At 43.6% G+C, this 18,386-nt stretch overlaps 1 protein-coding gene and 1 non-coding gene across 6 annotated transcripts in view; both read left to right on the plus strand.

Annotated features, from left to right (window-relative positions):
• CLYBL (citramalyl-CoA lyase) overlaps window positions 1-18,386 on the plus strand; it is a 297,363-nt gene that overhangs the window by 13,814 nt on the left and 265,163 nt on the right. The window lies entirely within an intron of this gene.
• On the plus strand, window positions 7,353-7,459 carry LOC119467632. Its single transcript, XR_005196177.1, has one exon. It is a non-coding gene; the product is annotated as a U6 spliceosomal RNA (small nuclear RNA).

Here is an 18,386-nt window from a genome sequence, read left to right on the forward strand (position 1 = left end):
CCACAGTGCTCTCGAAGGGTCTGCCTGTTCTAGGGCTAATCAGCCAGCAGCCTACTCAGGGATGACCAGTAAGCCCAAGAAAACAGGCAGTGCTCATGTCAGATGTGTAGCCCTTCCCAAGTGCTGCACATTTGAAGAAATTCCTTCACTGGGCACAGGGGCTCATGCCTGTAACCCCAGCACTTTGGGAGGCCAAGGTGGGCAGATAATGAGGTCAGGATTTTGAGACCAGCCTGACCAACAGGGTGAAACCCCGTCTCTACTAAAAACACAAAAAATAGCCAGATGTGGTAGTTGCACATCTGTAATCCCAGCTACTTAGGAGGCCGAGGCAGGAGAATCTCTTGAACCCAGGAGGTGGAGGTTGCTGAGATCACACCATTGCACTGCAGCCTGGGTGACAGAGTGAGACTCCATCTCAAAAAAAAAAAAAAAAAAGAAAAAGAAATGCCCTTTGCAGATGCCTTAACTGCAAAGGATTCAGCCAGTCAAGAGAATTTGTCCTCCACCAGGAAGAGAATATGGGTATAGGAGAGGCTTGGAGTGTCTCTGCCACCCCTCATGTCCTCTGGACAAAGGTCCAAGCTGTGGGTTTGAATCATCAGTGTCTACTTGTCCTGCAGAAAGAACATCAGAGGTTTTCCAGGTAATCTGGTTACATGCCTGCACTAGGGGACTGGGAGAATCCTTACCCTAAACCTCTTCTCCCCACCCCTTAACACGTACACGCACTTCTCACTGACCTTAAGCATCCTAGCGCTGCACTCTGATCATGGTGCCCACCCCCTTGGACAGCATAAATTTCCTGATGATATCCAATTACCTGCCGCATAAAGTTCAGGTCCCTTAGCGTGGCATGCATGCACCTCCTCACCACTCCTCCATCTTTCCAGGGCCCTTCCCTGTGGCCACATGTGCCACTCACCATGCCCACACTCTGGATTATCAGCGCCACTTCCTCCTGGAAGCCTTCCTTCCCCGGACACCTCAGCCAGCCATCTGTCTCTTCCCTGAGAGCCCTAACCTCTCTGCTGACTTTTGCCAGCCTTCCCTGTGTGAAGGTGATGGAGGCGCAAAACTCCCACTTGTCTTTGTTGCAGCCTCTCCTCCCCTCTCCCACCCACACCTCATCTGTTGCCAGGCCTGTTGATTTTCCCCTTCAGGTGCCAACTCTTTTTTTTCATTGTGTTAGTTTCCTATTGCTGTTATAACAGATTATCACAAACATCTTGGTTTAAATTAAGCTTGTCCACACGTGGACCTGTGGGCCACACATGACCCGGGATGGCTTTGAATACGACCCAACACAACAAATCTGTAAACTTTCTTAAAACATTATGAGATTTTTTGGTGATTTTTTTTTCTTTAGCTTATCAGCTGTTGTTAGTGTATTTTATGTGTGGCCTGAGACAAATCTTCCAGTATGGACCAGGGAAGCCAGAAGAGTGGACACCCCTGGTTAACACAGATTTGTTAACTTAAGCTTCTGCAAGTTCAAAGTCTGATATGGGTCTTTGTGGGCTGGAGAGCCTCCTTTCTGGCAGTTCTGGGGGATTCGTTTCCTTGCCTTTTCCAGCTTCTAGAGGCTGCCCACATTCTTTGGCTCATGGCTCCTAATCCATCTTCAAAGCCAGCCCCAGTGGATTGAATTCTTCCCCTCATTGCTGCTATCTCTCGGGTTCTGTTGCTTCTGCTGCCCTCTCCAGCTTAGAAGGACCCTTGTAATTACGTTGGCCCCACATGGATAACCCAGGCTAATCTCCCCAGCTCAAGGTCAGCTGATCAGCAACCTTCATTCCACTTTGCCATGTAACCTAACATATCAGTAGATGGTGGGTATAGGACGTGGACATCTTTGGGGGACATTATTCTGCATACTCACCCACTGTTCTAGATTCAGGTTTGAACTCTTGGAATAATCATCTAATGGGCTGAGTTCCCTCATTGCCTCTCATGTTACGTGCTGCCAGCATAGATATTAAGGTGTACATTCTATAATCTAGACCTGTTGGTTCCAAAAATATCTCTTGGATCTGTCCTTGTTTCTTTGTCTCCATTGCCCCTACCCTGGTAGTCATTTGTTACCTCGACCACTGTGAAAAAGGATTGTTTACGTCTATGGGTATCCCTCCAAGCAATATTTATTTTTTAAAAATTGAGATTAAATTCACATAGTATAAAACTAACCATTTTATTTTATTTATTTTTTTGAGACGGAGTCTTACTCTGTTGCCTAGGCTGAAGTGCAATGGCCCAATCTCTGCTCACTGCAACCTCCGCCTCCGAGGTTCAAGAGATCTCCTGCCTCAGCCTTCCCAGTAGCTGGTACTACAGGTGCCCACCACCACGCCCAGCTAATTTTTGTATTTTTAGTAGAGACGGGGTTTCATCATATTGGCTAGGCTGGTCTTGAACTGCTGACCTTGTGATCCGCCCACCTCAGCCTCCCAAAATGCTGCGATTGCAGGCGTGAGCCACCACACCCAGCCTAAAACTAACCGTTTTAAAGTGTACTATTCAAGGGTGTTTTAATACATTCACAATGTTGTGCAGCCATCGCCATTCATTTCCAAAACATTTTCTTCACCCTAAAGGAAAACTATCCATTGAGTGTTACTCCCCATTCCCTCCTGTCCTCAACCCCTGGCAACCACTGGTCTATTTTCTGTCTCTATGCACGTACCTATTCCTTTCTATGGATATAGTACTACATTTGGTTTATTTTTTAATTAAATTTAATTTTTTAGAGACAGGATCTAGCTCTGTCACCCAGGCTGGAGTGTAGTGGCGTGATCATAGCTCACTGTAGCCTTGAACTCCTGGGCTTGAGTGATCCGCCTGCCTCAGCCTTCCAGGTAGCTAGGACTGCAGGCACTCACCACCACACCTGGCCCATTTTTAAAATTTGTCAGTTGATGAACATTTGGGCTGTCTCCGCTTTTTGGCAATTGTACTTAGTGCTGTTATGAACATCCATGTACAGGTATTTGTTTTTAATTCCTTTGGGCATATACCTAGGAACTGCTGTGCCATATGGTAATTCCATGTTTAACTTTTTGAGGAACCACCCAGCTGTTTTCCACAGAGGCTGCACCATTATACATTCCACCAGCACTGTACAAGTTTCTGATTTCTCCGCATCCTCGCCAACACTGGCTATTTTCCATTGTTTTTATTGCAGCCATGGTAGTGGGTGTGAAGTTGTATCTCATGGTTTCCTCCAAATCATTTTTAAATGCACAAATTGGCTAATTTCACTTCTCTGCTTCACATCCTTCCCATTGCGTTTATAATAAACCTTGACCCTCCCTTGGATTCCGAGGAGTGTATGATCTTCCCCTCCTCCTCCTCCATCTCACTGCCTCCCATTCTCCTCACACAGCCACTTACCACGCGTCATTGGCCTTCTCCTGTTCCCTCAAGCGGGGAAGGCAAACACCCATGGGCTTTTCTTTATTATTTACTCATTTATTTATTTTTTAACACTTCCCTCCTTAGATCCAGAGACCGTGGGCTTTGAGGCTCAGGGAGTCAGATCCAAGGTCCATTTAGAAGTAAATGATGAGATGATGCATTAAATGCTAGGTATGGCATGTACATGGTTGATAAGAACACTGCTACACAGTGGATGTAAAAAACATCAGATAGATACCTAAAGGCTGAGTCTTTGGAGCGGGGGTGACCACCTGAAGTGTGTCCTCCCTTCCCCACCTTTTCCCTCCCTCATAGCGTCCCATTCTTCATGGCACTTATGTGTTTGTCATTAGCCAGGAATGTGTACCTCTCCCTGTTATGTTTGGTCTCCTACACTGGGCTGGAAACTCCACACTCACTCTTTATGCCCGTGCCCAGCACAGTGCCTGACACAGTAGGCACTGATTAAATGATTCGTGAATGAATGCATCATCATATGGTCACAGTAAACAGAATCCATCAGTAATTATCCATTTGACATGAGAGGGTGGAAAGGCAAAGTTTTTATGCATGAGTGTGGGTGTGTGTATGTTTTCCTAGATTATAGATTTGTCTAAACATTCCTGCTAATTTAAGATATCAAATCTGAAGGTTCTTTCTTGGCTTGAATTTTTGAACAGAGGCCAAGGCTGTTTTTAGATTCCTAAATATTCTCTCTTTTGTGAGAGTTTTCAAAAGTATAAATGGGGCATCTTCTCTACAACTGGTTTACACTGTTGGTTTATGCATTTGAGTTGTGGGCAGAGGGGAAACCTCAGTGTCTGAAGGTGGCTTTACCCCAGCACCGAGGTATCCCCGGGAGAGCTTGGCCAGTCTAAGTCCGTGTGGTCTTAAAGGTCCTCCCTAGCCAGTGTCCCTGTCCTAGCTACATTCTGTTTATTTCAGAGCTTCTCACCTATTGAACACATAACACCTCCTCAACTCAGGACCAGCGTCTAGAAGTCGTATTTTAAGAAAGTCATGGTCTTCCAGCTTAGTGGAAGCATCTTTGCAGGATCCAAAATAACATTCACTTTTATCCTGAAATTTTCTTTCTGTTTCTGGTTTTTCCCCAAGCCTCATCCTTCCCCCACCTTCATGCCATACACTCCAGGTTATTTCTGAAATAAGCCATGATGGAAAGCATGGCTCAGAGGCTCAGTTCTGTCGCCTCCTTATGGCCAGCGTGTGGAAGAGCCCCCTCTACTCCCATGCCTTCTCCATCGGAGCTCGTCCATCAACCCAGGGACTATTTTGGGCTGAGTCCCCCACTTGGGAATTCTGCTGTTCATTTGATGCTCAATGGGCTGTAAGCTCCTTGAGGACCAGGCACTGTGTTTACTCACTCCTGTCCCTTCTGGGAAACCGGCCTGGCTCTGAGACCTCGCATGGCCCCACATATTGTTTTCTGTGGGAACCACTAAGCATTAGCAACTAGCCGGTGACCAGCAGGGATTAGCAGTATTCAGGCTCCGCAAACATTTAATGTGCTAATTGAGGAGCCCAGGGATCGGCCAAGGAAGTGACTTAAAAAGGTGGAAATAGGACTGTTGACACAGGTGCATTTTATTAATTACTGCTTTTGGGAGAATTCGTAAAAATGTTAATATTTTGGGGGTTTAGTCAGTGAAGGATAAGAAACTTATCTTCACAGCCATATGGTTTACTACATGCTGTGATTTTTCCTCTTTTAAAAAAATTTTAAATTTGGGTTTTAGTAAGAACAAACCATTTCTTGCAGAACTTATTGATTGTATTATGCAGGTAAATGTTAAAATATTTCCTAGAACAACTTTTTATCACAAAGAATTCTAAAACATATCAGTGGTATTCAGAGGCACCTAAAACATATCAGTGGTATTCAGAGGCACCTGTGGCACATCTTCGTGTATTATTCAGTCGGTCCTTTATACATTCTTCTGACAAGAATGGGAGTCATGCCTCCCAGACTCTGAGTCCCAGGCTCCGAGCATGACTGAGGCAGCTCCTAAGAAGAGAGAAGGGAAGAACATTTCCTGAGGATCTTTGCTGTGGCAGGTTCCAGAAGGTGCTTTGGCGCATCTTACGTGAGATATGGCCTCCTTTGCCTGCTAAGAAGCAGGCAAACTGTTGAAGTTTCTTATTAAGGTCTCTTAACAAATTAACTGCAGATGTAGGAAGTGAAATATTTAGTACACAGAGAAGTGAAGTCACCTGAAAGCTCCAAATAACTGGCACTATTAAAATGTGCGGTGTGAGGTGGCTGGCTACGTGGAGGGGGCCTTGGCGGAATAATTCCCCCCCATGGTGTCTTAGTCTTCAAGTAGCCAGTGCAGTACCTTTGCCTGTGGTAGATCCTGAGTAAATGTTGACCGAAATGAAGATGCCGTGGCCAGCGGTGAAGCAGGGATCAGTGCAGTATGCTGTGGGAATACAGAGGCAGGGTGGCTTTTGGAGGGCACCTGGACCATTCCCAGGGAAGCTGCCCTCTGGGCAGAGCTTAAAGGATGGCAGAGGGAACTGCATGCACAAGGCCCAGCAGAGGAGTTATGAGCAGGTAATTATGGAATGTGGGATTCCCAGGAGCTGGGCATGACGTTGAGAGTGGGGGTTGGTTAGAGCCAGAATATAAAGGGATTTCCAGGCCAGCCCGGGACCAACTTCAGATTTACATACTGTTGGCAACAAGGAGCCAGTGGAGACGTTTAATCTCTTTCGACCTCCATAAAGTTAGTCTTTCACTCTGTAACCTGGCCTAAGAGGTAGTCCCATGTCATTTGAACCCCTTGGCTTTCTCTTTTACTTAAATTACATTCACAGTCCACTGTGAAATCTGATTGGAATAGACAAAACGTGGTGGAACTCTGCAGCTTATGCAGCCAGTTCATCCTCACATTAATGTACTTATAATGTACATTTAAATAGTGCCAGTTATTTGGAGCTTTCAGGTGACTTCACTTCTCTGTGTACTATATACTTCGCTTCCTACATCTGCAGTTAATTTGTTAAGAGACCTTAATGAGAAACTTCAAACAGTTTAAATGTCAATTACCATTCCAGTAATCTACCCGTATTGGTCATCAGAATGTAATCCCCGGTGGATGTAATTTAAGACAGATGACATTCCAGAGCTTCAGTTACAAAGAATTTCTATATTTCGGGACTAATAAGCTGGCTCCACTGGTGGCTACATTTGCAGGACTGTCTGCACTTATGACTCATCTAGCACCGGCTCTACCCAGAGCTTTCTGTCCATGGAATTCACACTGGTTTTGTTTGGGCTGATGCTTTTGAATCTGAAAAAAGTACATAAAAGTATGCCAAAAATGTAAATATTGTAGATAATTTCATTTTTTAATCCTACACTTTTGAGAGGAAAAAAGTATTCATGATGTACTTTACCATAGATTTAATTAATGGGATAATCTTTAATTCCTGACTCAGACATCTGGATTTGTTTCTTGCCACTGTCTCCTTTTTTCTGTGTTCCTTTCTTGTTTCTATTTTTATTAAGATAAAATACTTAAAGGGTTGACCATGATGATGAGTATTGTTTTAACAGAAAGTAAAATCAAAAGCATGCAGAATAAATTAACCTTGCATTTTCTTGGCAGGTCAGTTAGTGGGTGTTACATCCTTAGTTGTTTGTGCTACAAAGTAAATAATTTTTGGCAGCTGGTTTGGCTTTCACCACTTCTAAGCCTATGACAAATGGTCTTGAAAGATCTTTGGTATTAAAAAGGAAAATTTTTTGTGTGTGAGTTTTAAGTTCAGTTTTGTTGGGTTTTGAAGGCTTTTTTATGTAAGCCACTTATGTGGCATTTTGTTTTATTTGAATTTGAAATTTTTTTTAAGTTTTAAAACTAGAGTCTGCCACATTCAACTTTTTTTCACAGTTGGCATTTAAAAGTTAATTAGCTGTGCTTGCTTCGGCAGCACATGTACTAAAATTGGAACGATACAGAGAAGATTAGCATGGCCCCTGCGCAAGGATGACACGGAAATTCGCGAAGTGTTCCATATTTTTAGAAATAGAAATTCCATTTGACCCAGCAATCCCATTACTGGATATATATCCAAAGGATTATAAATTGTTCTACTATAAGGACACATGCACACGAATGTTCAGTGCAGCACAGTTTACAATAGCAAAGACCTGGAACCAACGCAAATGCCCATCGATGATATACTGGACAGGGAAAATGTGGCATATATACACCTTGGAATATTATGCAGCCATCAAAAACGATGAGTTTGTGTCCTTTGTAGGGACATGGATGAACCTGGAAACCATCATTCTCAGCAAACTGACACAAGAACAGAAAATCAAACACCACATGTTCTCACTCATAGGCAGGTGTTGAACAATGAGAACACATGGACACAGGGAGGCGAACATCACATACTGGGGTCTGTCGGGGGCAAATAGGGGAGGGACAGCGGGGGGTGGGGAGTTGGGGAGAGATAGCATGGGGAGAAATGCCAGATATAGGTGAAGGGGAGGAAGGCAGCAAACCACACTGACATGTGTGTACCTATGCAACAATCTTGCATGTTCTTCACATGTACCCCAAAACCTAAAATGCAATTTAAAAAAAGAAAAAAAAAGTTAATGTGCTTTTTCTGTTTTTAAAAGATACTAAAAACTAAGGTTTCCGCCACTAAGCATTTATTAGTCAACCTCTTTTGCAAATGGAAAAATTAGTTTGCATGGCTTTAGGCTGGTTTTCTCCCCAGGAGAAATAATGTTGCTAAATAATCTCAGAACTGCATTCACGTATTTAGCCTGCCATAAGTCACCGTCAAAGTGAAGGAAATGGTCAAAGTTAGATATACCTGAACATGTGAATTTCATGTATTTTCTGGTAATCAACTCTGTTTTAAAGGCTTTTGGGAGTTGTTTTCTTTCAAAAGCAGCCCACTGGTGCTGTATTTGGCAGGTTGTGTGTTATTAAAACATCACATAAATGCAGAGGTCCTAGAACGCGAAGTTTACAAAACCCATCGGAACATTTTTACTCGTGTAGCTAACACGATCACTTCTCCAAGTACAATCATCTTTGTGTTGTGAGCCTGTATACAAAACTGTGTCTGGCATATCTGATTAGAATGTGAAATTTAATATTTTCCACTAGTTATTTCCCAACATGCAAAGTGAACCAATACCTGTTAACTGGATATATTTGAGTAAAAATAGAAAGGATCAGTTGCTTAATCAGCTTTACTGCTGTGAATTTAGGAAGTGAATTCACGTCACCCCTCTCTCCAGAGAGACGACTTGATGACTTACTCTCGGTTTCTTTAAGTGACATTGTAGACCCTGTTGGGATTAATCAGCAGCCTTGGGAGTTGGAGCAGTCATTTGCAATATCGAGTGGAAAAGTTGCTTGTGCTCGGAAGAGTGAGAAGGCCAGGAGTCAAAGACGTGGCCTCATCCGTTCCCTGGTGGCTCCTCACCTGTGAAGTTACACCAGGGTGGTAATAAAATCATAGGAGCTCATTTTATGTGAAACCATTAGCGGCCTGAGAATTCAGGACTAGCTGCCTTTCATACTTTAAGACACTGGAAGGTGTCATTTATAAGCATAGCGAGCCTGCAGGAAGGCAGAACAGGCTTGTAAACCGGAGCCCGAGGCTCTAGACAGCAATGAGTGTGTAATAGAGTTTAAAGTCTTAGGTTATCAGAATTACAAATGGGCCTTTAAGTGTTGTGGGCAAATCCCAAGAAACATCTGTCTATAAAAGGCGGGTACAGTGGCCAGTTTTTTCCTCCTCGTTATTGTGATATTGTTATTTTCTGTTTCTGCCTTTGTGGATGGGAGATGAGGGGAGTGTACACTTTTGCTACAAGTGTAAGAATAAAATTGTAAATATTTGTGTTAGTTGGAAAAAAGTTGAATACAGTAAGTGTCACAGCTAACGTGGGGGTTTTTCACCTTGAAACAGCCACTGCCGCCTGGTTCCTGCCGCCTTGTTCCTCGGACTCTGAATTCCCAGGCTGGGGCAGGCATATGTGACAGGCAGAGAGAGCCCTGGGGTTGGGGGAATGAGGAAGTGTTTCCAGTTCCCATTTGGCTTATGCTTTGGAGGGTTCCCCAGTGTGGGGACAGCATCCAGGTTCTTGGCCTGTGGGAATGACAAATGGCCCTGACATTGGACTACCCCAGCTTCAGTATTTCTGCTTACAGCCTAAGAGTGGTTCTTTATCTGAAACCATGAAGAAAACCGGAAGATTAGGTAAGAATTTAAGAAACCATTCTGTAGACGTTGCCTCCTGACAAGTACAAGTGTGTCTGTTGAAATCTCAGTACTCCAAGTCCCCATCTATCTGCCCTCCACCTCCTCCAGGTGTTAGACGTGTTACCTGATTGCCCGTGGTTGGCCCTCATCCCCTCCCCATCTGGCCAGCGCTCTCCCTGATGTAGGCGGGGGGCGTCCTCCTGCTCCTGGATCCTACAATATCCAGAGACGCTGGTTCCATCTGCATCCCCTTCTCTGTACTGTGGACTTCACTGCTTGTCTCTTTCTTACGCCGCTAGGAAGTATTTCTTCTGATTCTCATGGGCAGCTCAAAAGGACTCCCACAGAGGGAAGGGTAGGCCTTTAATATTTCTGTCCTTCATCTCAAAGTCCACTTCTTTAAAGTAGACACAGATGGGATTGGGCTGCAGCCCCAGAGATCAGTGTTGGCTGGGTGAAACCACTGCACCCTCTGGGCCCTGGGCTCCTGTTGCTCAGGGTTCCTTTTTAAAGCCCACTTGTTAAAACTTCTTCCTTTACCAAGGAGATGTTATGCTTATCCTCTTGTGACGGTCTCAGAGTGTTCCAGTGCCTCTTCTTGGAGAAGGTATTTGCTGGTTTGAAGGCGACCTCTGCTAATGGACCTGTTTAATCACCAGGTACTGGGCCTTCTCCCATTGTATTGTCCAAGAGGCTCTGCTCACCCCTGCTCCACCGGCTCTGGAAAGTACCCGAAGTTGGTTGGATGTGGCTTCTCTGCTTAGGTAGCCTTGCACCCCTGGGAGGATGGGAGTCTAACCTGGAAGTAGATTGTTCTCATCTAGCAGAAGTACGTACGCTACTGGATACAAAGCCCCATCTTCTTTCAGAAGCAGCTTGGAGCATTGCTTGTTTAACTGTCATGTGACTCCCTTAAGCAATGCTTTTTTCAGAGCGATACCATCCTGGTAAATTGTCAGAAGCCTCTTTCAAATCCATTTCTTTTAAAAAAAAAATCCTCTTTTCTGTTTATTCTGGAGTCACTCATCATGCAAATATTAATCTATTTGTGAGAAGTGGTGTTCCTGGAGTTGAAGAAAGCTCTTTAGTAGGGCTGCGGGTCAGTACAGTCCCTGAAAAACATGACTATTTATAACACAGGCACCAGAGGGTTCAGAGAAGTGCTAAAAGTGGAGAAGTTGGGGGCAGGGGAGTGCTGGTAAGGATGAACTTTGCCTATTTCACAAGTTTTGACTAAAGTAGTTCTGAATAAGAAAAGCGTTTGATGAAATCTTACCTAGTATAAAGACATATTATTTTGGGTCTCTCTTTTTTCTTTCTTCTTTTTGTTCCTTCACCTTTCCCCTGTGACCTCCCATTCCAGCTGAGCCCTCTTGTTCCCATCTGCCCTGTACTGTTGATCTTAACCCCAGCTCTGCCCTCTCTTAAATCCTGTTCTTATTCTTGGGGAAGACTACAGTCTCCTGAGCTGTTTCTATCTGCCAAGAACTGTACTTTATATACATTAATATTATCATTAGGACGTAGTCTTTTGCCTGTTTTTCAGATGAGGAAAGTGAGATTCAGAGAAGTTAAGTAACTTATCCAAATTTGCATGCCTACTAAGGGATGAGCAGGAGCCAGACCCCCATTTCTGAAGCATGTTTGCCGAACGGCTACACTTCAGCCACCTACTTGGACACCTTTGGAAGTGAGGATTCTTTTACTGTTACCAAAAAGATATTAATAAAAATAAGTCCAGGGTCCAGGTGTGGTGGCTCATGCCTGTAATCCCAGCACTTTGGGAGGCAGAGGCAGGTGGGATCGCTTGAGCTCAGGAGTTGGAGACCAGCCTGAGCAACATGGTGAAACCCCATCTCTACAAAAAATAGAAAAATTAGCCAGGTGTGGTGGTGGTGTGCGCCTGTAGTCCCAGCTACTTCGGAGGCTGAGGTGGGAGGATTGCTTGAGCCTGGGAGGCAGAAGTAGCAGTGAGCTGAGATTGCACTACTGCACTCTAGCCTGGGTGACAGAGCCAGACCCTGTCTCCAAATATGTATATATACACAGGCACACACACATAATGTATGCCTATATTACATACATATATAATATATATGTGTGTTTATATAATAAAATGCCCATAAATTGAGGATTCATTAAATAAAGGGATAGTCTTGAACTCCCGACCTCAGGTGATCCACCCACCTCGGCCTCCCAAAGTGCTAGGATTACAGGTGTGAGCAACCGCGCCTGGCCTCAATAAAGGGATAGTCATACCATTGTAATGATGTAGCTGTTAAAAAGAATAAGACATTTCCCATAAATGGTAGAGTAGCTTGATTGCACTAATCCCCCTGTATTTTATGTAGATTTGTAAGATCCACACAATTTTTTTTTTTTCTGAGACGGAGTCTTGCTCTGTCACCCAGGTTGGAGTGCACTGGCACGATCTCAGCTCACTGCAACCTCCGCCTCCCGGGTTCAAGCAATTCTCCTACCTCAGTCTCCCAAGTAGCTGGGATTACAGGAGCACGCCACCATGCGCAGCTAATTTTTGTTTTAGTGGAGCCGGGTTTCACCATGCTGGCCAGGCTAGTCTCAAATCCTGACCACATGATCCATCCGCCTTAGCCTCTCAGTGCTGGGATTCTAGGCGTGAGCCACTGCGCTTGGCCTCACACAAAATTTCTTTTTAAAACTACTATTATCTGGCACCAGAAGGCAAGCAAAATCAAGCAGCAACTGGAAGGGAATCTACCTCGAGAGACAAACTGTGGTGAATAAGGTTTGCAGGTTGGTAGCTTTAACCTGAAAGTACTCCTTAAGCTACTTCAGTGGCCAAAAGCCACAGCCTTACTGTTTTGAGAGGTTAAAGGGCAGAGGTAGAAATTGGCAGAGCAGTCAGAAAGTTAGGAGGGAAAGCCCAGAGAGGAGGGAGCTACAGAGGGGACAAACACCCAAATGTGCATTTGAAATAGAACAAATCCTTGGTTGGCCACTGAACTGTGTGTCTGCAGGTCTGATGAAAAAGTGGCAGCTTTAAGCGTGAAAAAACTGAGCCAAAGATCTTGGCTGCTACCTATCATAAGGAAGACAGAACTTGGTATTTGTGTTCAGCCAGGTTAGCTGTCTGCTAGAACAAACATCACTCTGCAGAAAAATGTGCAGAATCCACAATCTCTATATCAATCATAATGTCCCGTGTCCTATCAAAAACCACTAAATAGTGGTTAGAAATGGGGAAAAAAAGTAAATAATAGAAGCCAAACTCAAGATGATAGAGATTTTACAATTAACAGACAAGGACTTTAAAGCGTCTACCATAAATATGTTCAAAGACTTCATAAAAATATACATGCAATGAATGAACAGATGGGGAGTACCAGCTTAGAAATAGTAGCTATGGGCCAGGCACAGTGGCTCATGCCTGTAATCCCCACACTTTGGGAGGCTCAGGTGGGTGGATCACTTGAGGCCAGGAGTTCCTGACCAGACTGGCCAACATGGCAAAATCCTGTGTCTACTAAAAGTACAAAAATTAGCCGGATGTGGTGATGCACACCTGTAATGCCAGCTACTAGGGAAACTGAGGCAGGAGAATCTCTTGAACCTGGGAGGCAGAGGTTGCAGTGAGCCAAGATCGTGCAAGTACACTCTAGCAAGACGCTGTCTAAAAAAAAAAAAAAAAAGCAAAGCAAATAAGGCCAAGCAGGGTAGGTAGCTCATGCCTGTAATCCCAGCACTTTTGGAGACCAAAGTGGGCAGATCACTGAGGCCAGGAGTTTGAGACCAGCCTAGGCAACATGGTGAAACCCTGTCTCTACCTAAAATACAAAAATTAACTGGGCATGGTGGTGTGCGCCTGTAATTCCAGCTACTTGGGAGGCTGAGGCACAAAAATCGCTTGAGCCCAGGAGGTGGAGGTTGCAGTGAGCCAAGTACTTCAGCCTGGGTGGTAATGAGGGACTCTGTCTTAAAAAAAAAAAAAAAAAAAAAGCAGTAGTAGCTATGAAAAAGTTGAAAGGTTAGTGGTTGTCAGAGGCTAGGGGGAAGAGGGAGTGGAAAGTGATTGTTTAATGCATATGGGATTTCCTTTTGTGCCGATGAAAATGTTCTTGAGCTAGTGGTGATGCTTGTACAGCATTGTGAAATACACTATGTGCTACTGAATTGTTCACTTTAAAATGGTGAAAATTGTGATTTTTATGAAAAGAAAGAGCTGAAAATACATGAACTAAATAGAAATTTTTAACAGTAAGCCCAATAGCAGACAGAATTAACTAAAAAATAAATCAATCCTATGTACTCAGTTTGAGGAAAAGAAAGATTGAAGAAAAGCAAGCGGAGCCTCAGAGACCTGTGGGACAGTATCAAGCAGTCTAACGTGTATAGCTGGAGTTCCGGAAGAAAAAAAGAGGTTAGGGCAGAAAAAATATTTGAAGGGATAATGACCAGAAATGTTCCAAATTAGGTAAAATATATTAACTTACTGATCCCTCAACAAACACTCAGCAAGATAAGTTAAAACACACACATGTACATGAGAGCTACACTGCTGAAATCCCAAAATAAGAAAAGTCTTGAAAGCTGCCTGAGGGGGAAAAAAAAGATACCTAGAAGGAACAATAATATGACTAACAGCAGACGTCCTATCAGAAATAATGGATAGTAGAAGGTAAACATAGTGAAAGAAAAAATATCAACCCAGAGTTCTATGTCCAGCAAAACTATCCTTCAGAATTGAAGCCCAAATAAAGACCTTTATAATTAAACAAAAACTGAAAGAATTTGGTGCAAAGAATTTATGAGAAATGCTAAAGGAGTTTCTTTAGGCTGAAGGGAAATAACCCTTGATGATAATTTGGATCTATAAAAAGAAATGAACCAGAAATGATGAAGAAGATAATCAGAGATCTATCTATATTGATAGGAGCATGTAAAAGTAATAATAATAAATATTTATATAGCAGTTGGCATTCTGAATGCGTTATATACATTAACTCACAACCCTTACAGCAATCCTATGAAATGGGTACATTATTAACATCATGTTACAGAGGTGGAAACTGAGGCACAGAGTAACTTCCTCATTGTCAGATGGCTTGTCAGAGGCAGCGGTAGCATTCAGACCCATCATTCTGACTCCAGAGGCTGTTCTCTCAACCACTATGCTAGACTGCCTCTCAACATAGATTTTTACATGAACAAATAGGTGATATTATTATGTGAACAAATAAGACATATCATGGCATGTACAAAGCAGTGTGCATATATATAGTGTGACCCTATGTGTGTAATCAAAAGTACGTATAAAGGTATTCAGTTTTGTTCAGGAAGGATACACAAGAAGCCTTTAGCAGTGATAACCTTCCCCGTGGAAAAGGGGAAGAGATTGAGAGCTTGAAGTATGAAAAAGGAGACTAAATTATTATTTTGTGCTTCGCTAGATCATTTGAATATTTTTAATGTGGATTTATTTTTTTTAAAATAAATTTTTAAATGTCACAAAACAGGAAAAATAAAGATAAGTTGATATGAGAAAATAATATTCTGTCTCTTATAAGGAATATGACAGAAATAGGGAAAATGTAGGCTGGGAGTCAGGACTTAGGTTTCTTTCCTACTCTGTTGGCAGGACACTGTGTCATGTGACAAAGGCTGTGAAGGAGGGCTCAGATCATGCTATCTAGGCTTGGACACCTTCCTTCCATTGCTACGTCGTCTTCCCCATCCCCAGATGTCCCCACTCATTTTGGGGGCAGCTCTGGGAAGGCACCTATTGCTCTAAAATGGCCTCCTGAAAACTCCTGTTCCTACACACTGTCTGGCTTAATCTTACTCCAAGGCAGGGGGCTGCAGAGGGCGCCTAGGCTGGTTCTGCTCCTGGGTTCCCAATCTCAGGTGATCATGGCAGCATCATGTGCTCTCTCACCCAAGTCAGCAGCCTGACAGTCTGCCTTTTAACTCACCTTGTTAATGACCCTAGGCACATTTCATTAGGTCTTGATAATGAAATGTACCTGGGGGTCTTTAACAAGGTCAGGTGACCCAAATCCTTCTCAAATCTGCCTTCTTTCTCTGTCATCATTTTTATAACCACCCCGCCCCCGCCACCATTTTCCAGGGTCAAATTGAGACTTCTCCAGTGTTTTCAGAGTAAGGTCCTGCCTTTAGCCCAGGCCTTCCTAGCCTGGCCCCTACCCCAGTCCAGCCTTGTTTTCCACATGCGAGGATCCAGCCTCATCTCCCAGTGAGGTCAGGTCTAGCCATTCAGCCTCTCCTTCCACACATTCAGCCCTCCTGGCTTTGCGCAGCTTCTTGCTTTTTCCTGTGTTCCTTCCTTGTCTTCACAGAGCAAATCATTCTCATCTCCAGAGATGCTGTGCCCTGGAAGCCTTCCCTATTCCCTGGCACGCTGGACTGAGTGGTCCTGTGCCGGCCTCCCATAACTCTTGTTCATGCTCTGTCCTACTCTTGGAGAGACCATGAAGATTGGGGGGTTTGGATAGGGTTTGGAATTGGACAGATTTGGTCTTAATTCTGGTCTTTCCATTTATTGGCTGTATGAGCTCAGGCAAGTTATTTAATCTCCCCAGTCTCTGTTTCCTCATCTTTATGGTGGCAATACTACTGCTTACTTTGCTGAGACAGATGGACTAAAGATAATATATATAAAGTGCTTGGCATGGTTCCCATTATAGCTTTATTCTTACCACACTTTTTTAAACATTGTGTTGATTAAACATTTACTTGACTAAATGTCTTTCTCTCCCACTAGACTGTATGTTCTTTGAGACCAGCAGTGCTTAATAAATGTTTGTAGAATTCAATTTTTCATGAGTTTGAATTTTAAGAGAGTACATTTGCTTAAAGAGTGATTATATTAACTCTCATTGTGGAATTTCACATAATGTGAAATTCAAAGCTTTGTATATATTTTCAGCAGAGACTCTTCAAATTATGTTTTTGAAATAACAGTTTTATCTCCCCAAGCAAAAAGCCACCTGCACCTTTATAAACACTTTACTGCATTTGTCTTCACCTGTTCTTCATTGCCCACCCTTGCTGCAGATCATTAATTGTATGCAGAAATAGAATTATTTATATTTACCAAGGTCTTAAAGTCCTCATAAGAAAATATTGAGTGGCCTATATAGAAAGGTCACCTGTTAGCTCATGATGCTTGAAAACAGAGGTGGGACCTGGTGGGCCTGTCTTTAGCTGATGCTGTGCCAGCACATCTGGGCTGGGCAGGGCCTCTAGTGCCTTCTGGACAGGTTCAAGTGGCCAGCTCTGCTTGGTCAGTGGGAGCTGCTCCTTGGCACCTAGGACACCTGCTCCCCACTCTTGAGCCATTCCTCTTGCCAGGCTGTTTGAGTATCACTACCTTCCTGGCTCTTTCCTTTTAAAGAGAGATCTCTGATTTTAAGAGGTAAGGTTTAAAAGAAACATTCGTGTACAGTAGCAGATATGATTAACTTTGTTGTGCACTGTATCCCTTGGATCTTCTTTTCTTGGCTGTGCTACAGATAAAATGACAGTTCTACGAAGGGTAAGTAGGAAAGCAGGAAAAAATTAGTGGTTCTGCATTGTCTCCATTGCCCTAACTCACTCCGTCATAGACACAGTGGGCAAGATGGAGTAATCGCAAGACAGGTACTGAATGTGGTTGCAGTCTAATTTAAACTTTTTTTTTTAGACTTACTCTGTCACCCACGTTGGAGTGCAGTGGTGCAATCCAGGCTGACGGCATCACTGCAGCCTCCCCAACCCGGGCTCAAGCAGTTCTCATTTCTCAGCCTCCTGAGTAGCCAGGACTACATTCATGTACAACCATTGGGTTGTATTTTTGTAATTTTTAGTAGAGATGGGGTTTCACCATGTTGGCCAGGCTGTTCTCAAACTCCTGGCCTCAAGTGATCTATTCGCCTCCCAAAGTGCTGGGGTTACAGGCATGAGCCACCACATCCAGACTAATTTAAACTTTTTATCTTTGTAAGTACCGGGACAATAGAGGCTGCCCAGTTTTCCATGTGCTCATCCAAAGATTAAAATGCTAAGGTTGCGTGGAAGAATTCCCAATTATTAAGCTGCTCCTCCCTCTGTGTTGAAAATACTCCATGAAACCCATCTCTGGAGGTGAATCAAGCAGCGTGATCACTGCCCTCATCCATTTCTGCCAAACCTGGTCTTTCCAGCATGTTGCATATTCCCTGCTAGTGAAATGTGGTAAAGAAGACATAAATTGCCACAGAATATAATTTTAAAACCATAAAATTCCTACAAAGTGTGAATATATATGAATGAATGATGTCTGTGTGTATCCACGTATATACATCCATTCATATTTCTGAAGAGCTTTCAAGGAGAATTTTCAAACATAGCAAATACATGGATTTGTGCACAAAGAAGCCAATTACAGATCATTCTTTTTTTTCCTTTTTGAGACAGAGTCTTGCTCTAACACCAGGCCAGAGTGCAGTGGTTCCATCTCAGCTCACTGCAATCCCCACCTCCTGGGTTCAAGTGATTCTCCTGCCTCAGCCTCCAAGTAGCTGGGACTACAGGTGCGCACCACCACACCCAGCTGATTTTTGTGTTTTTAGTAGAGACAGGGTTTCACCTTGTTGGCCAGGCTGGTCTCAAACTCCTGACCTCAGGTGATCTGCCTGCCTTGGCCTCCCAATGTGCTGGGATTACAGGCATGCACCACTGTGCCTGGCTTTTTTTTT

This window comes from Cebus imitator, unplaced genomic scaffold (genome assembly GCF_001604975.1).
Source record: "Cebus imitator isolate Cc_AM_T3 unplaced genomic scaffold, Cebus_imitator-1.0 Scaffold312, whole genome shotgun sequence".
Taxonomy (NCBI): Eukaryota; Metazoa; Chordata; class Mammalia; order Primates; family Cebidae; genus Cebus; species Cebus imitator.